Consider the following 3,510-nt stretch of genomic DNA (forward strand, 5'->3'; position numbering starts at 1 on the left):
ATTAATGCCTAAAATATAACATGCTTCCATCTGTGTCTGATTCCTGCAGTGCAAACTTGAAGAAAATCAATAAAAAAGTTGACAAAGTCTGAAAAATTCTCACATTAGGGAGGTTGTATTTAAACTTCACATTCTGAATTATTGTATTTTAGTAGAACAAGTGTTTCCTCACACCCATCCCTTCTCCAACCCTGGACAATACATGTCTTTTTCTGTACTTTTGACCGTTTGTTTGCAGTTATTTTTCTTATTACTCATCAGTTTTGCCTTTATTCAAAGCTGTTTTGAGCTGGAGTCTTTCAGCTTCTGCATGTCTTCATCCCAAACATGGGATCTGATGTGTCACTGGTTCTTCTGCAGCTCAGTTTGCAAAGCAGGAAATACTTCTTGTAATATCCACACTTTATATTATAAATATTTGGCTTACCATCGTAAACCCAGGTGTATAAATGTCCTACACACAAACCTTCTTAAATTTATTCTGCTAGTCTGTTGCAATGGGGATGTGTACATCATCTCATCCCAAGACAATCTAATATTTTGTTTATATATAAATATATTTGACTTTGTGTAACTTAAGTCTTTTTAAAAGAACGTGCAGTTTTTCTCCAGATGACCTTCAGCTCCTGTAAGTGTGATGTTTGAGCAAGTGATGGTGGCAGTTTTGTTGTCAGCAACTGGTGGGAAATTGGTTCCTGTCCCTCTGGCTGAGACGTCTTCATTCATAACTGGGATTGTTGAGCTGCAAGCGTGTGGTCCAAACCCAAAATGGACTCAAATGAGAGTCTGCTGGGTCCAAGAAAGAGCGGGAAATGAGATGTCTTCATGGCCATTGTGAGACTATTTTAAGACCAAGGTTTCTGGTTTTTCTCAGCTGCTTTCCCACATTTCTTCCTGCAAACTCTGGATTATCAGATAATGTTGGAACATTATTTTTAAGATATTTTTAGACTCAAACTAAAGTCTTATACGGTTGTTTTGTTTCATCAGCTTTTAACATTGTGATAATATGTATTTTTAGGTCATTTTACTTTCTCTTTTAAATGTTTGCTTGAGTTGATGTGTAATTGTGTGGTTCAAATGTATTCTGTGGCTGTAGGTTGTAAAATAAACTTTCTGAATTTGTGAATTTAGCCTTTTTAAATTCTCTCTGAGTTTTTTTTTTACCTTCTTTTTTGGGGGGCAGTTCTTCATTAAGCCAGCAGGTGATGCTACATAACAGGTGATGTCTGCTGTCAAACTGCAAGAATTATCCTCAACAGTCTTTTTTTAATTCAGCTAAGAGTACCACAAAGTGCTTTACAGAAGATAAAATATTGAGAAAGAAGCAAACAAATACAAAACTAAATAAGTAAATCAATTAGTCAGTGGTGGAAAAAAGAAGCAAATACCCTGTATATAAAAAAAGTACAAAAATCAACTGACAAAATAATGAAAAATACAAGTTGTATATATAGATGTGAATTTAAAAACAAGTATTCCTTGAGGGAAATATGCCAAAGATTTAATCAAAAGTTTTGTATCTGCATGTTTTAGGGATGACTCACAGCTATAACCACTCTAAATTTTAGCCCAATCCCTGTAAACATGACTAAATTATGAGTATTTTTGTGCCGTCTATGATTACCTGTGGCAGCCATCTTGAAACAAGTTCTGTATATTGCAATGGCACAATTAGTTTCCTGCAGTTAACCCTTCGCACCTTGGATACACCCAGGTGGAGCAGTGGGCAGCTAAGCGACCGGGGAGCAGTTGGGGATTAGATGTCTTGCTCAGAGACACCACAACATGTGGACATGGCTGGGGATCTATAGTATTTATTTATTGACATCTTGTGCCATAAGATCTCAGAAATTGGTTTCTCGGATCACACCGTTGGTTGGTTCTCTATCTTTCAGATCTGAGGCAATGTGTTTAACATAATGATATTTCCTCCAGTCATTTAACAGTCAACAATGGTGTACCACAAGGCTCAGTCTTAGGACCCACCTTCTTCCCAATCTAGATAGGTAATGTAGATCAGATTATCCCTGATGCATCCATGCATTTCTATGTTGATGACACAGTTGTTTATTGTCGAGCTAAAACAGTTGCTAAGGCTTTCCAGCTTTTGCAATCCGCCTTTGACATCATCCAGTCAGATTTATTCAGTCTCAAACTTGTCCTAAACATTGACAAAACCAAACGGATTTTTTTTTTCAAACAGGAAGTCAGTCAGTCTTTCCCTCGGTTTTATCTTCAAATGGTGTTCCTATTGAGTTTGTCAATTCCTACAAATATTTGGATGTCTTGGTCGATTCGCATCTCTCTTTTAAGCTTGGAAAATTTGTTAAAGAAGCTGAAAGTTACACTGGGTTTTGTTTTCAGAAATAGATCCTGTTCAACTCCGAATGCTAGGAAACGCCTTGTAACTGCGACTTTCCTTCCCTCCATTGATTATGGTGACATTATTTACATGAACGCTCCTACAAGAACCCTGCAGATGTTGGATGTGTCTATCATGGTGCACTAAGATTCATAACTGTAACTATCGTACCCACCATTGCACCCAGTATTCACTGGTTAACTGGTCATCATTAACTTCACGCAGACTCTCTCACTGGTATATTTTCATCTTTAAATCACTTCTTGGTCTGCTGCCTTCATACATCTCCTCCTACATATCTCTGCGTGAGTGCAGCTACAGCGTGCGCTCTCAGGACATCATTACCTGCAGTGTTCCCTCAGTGAGGACTGAACTTGGCAAAAGGGCCTTCTCCTACTCCGCTCCTGTTTCCTGGAATATCTTACAAAAAGACCTGAAGATCTCGACGTTAACCTCTCTAAGGGGCTTTAAGCATCTGTTAAGTTCTTGGCAAGAACCAATGCAGACATGTTCCTGTTTTTAGTTTTCTACACCGCTTTACATTGTAGCTGTTTTTGTTTCGTTTTTAATATAATTTTCTTTCATTTATTTTCCCAGTTTATATGCTTTCCTTTATGATTGTCTACTGCTGTCATCATTCTTTGTTAAAAACAGGCGTCTCTCGTAAATGAGTCCTCGAGGCTCAATGAGACTAACGTATAAATAAAGGTTGAATGAGCAGACACACATCCAGTCATTACTTTTAGTGTTTCGTTCTGCACAGCAGTACGCATGTTTTCCAAACATATGCACACACGACTGCCCACTTTTGAGGCAGCAGGTGATAAAATGTAATAAAATTAACATATTTTTAGCAATAAAAGATCATAAGAAGGAAATAAAAGCTAAACAACTACAATAATCTTAAAATCTGTTAAAGTTTGTGCTTAAATAGTCCTAAGAACTAGAATTTGATTAAAAATTTGACTAAAAAGATCACCGTGTCAGTGTTTTAACACACACACGTGTCCACATCATAGTATTTGAACCCATTTGGGGATTCCTAGACACAAGGCCTGACATCACCGTCAGTGTTCACGTTTTACTCCAAACGTCCACCGGTGATGATCTCACTGCTGGGTCAGGTTTTTGTGAGTCACTCTCCG

The sequence above is a fragment of the Nematolebias whitei genome, chromosome 12 (genome assembly GCF_014905685.2).
Source record: "Nematolebias whitei isolate Nwh7 chromosome 12, NemWhi1, whole genome shotgun sequence".
Taxonomy (NCBI): domain Eukaryota; kingdom Metazoa; phylum Chordata; class Actinopteri; order Cyprinodontiformes; family Rivulidae; genus Nematolebias; species Nematolebias whitei.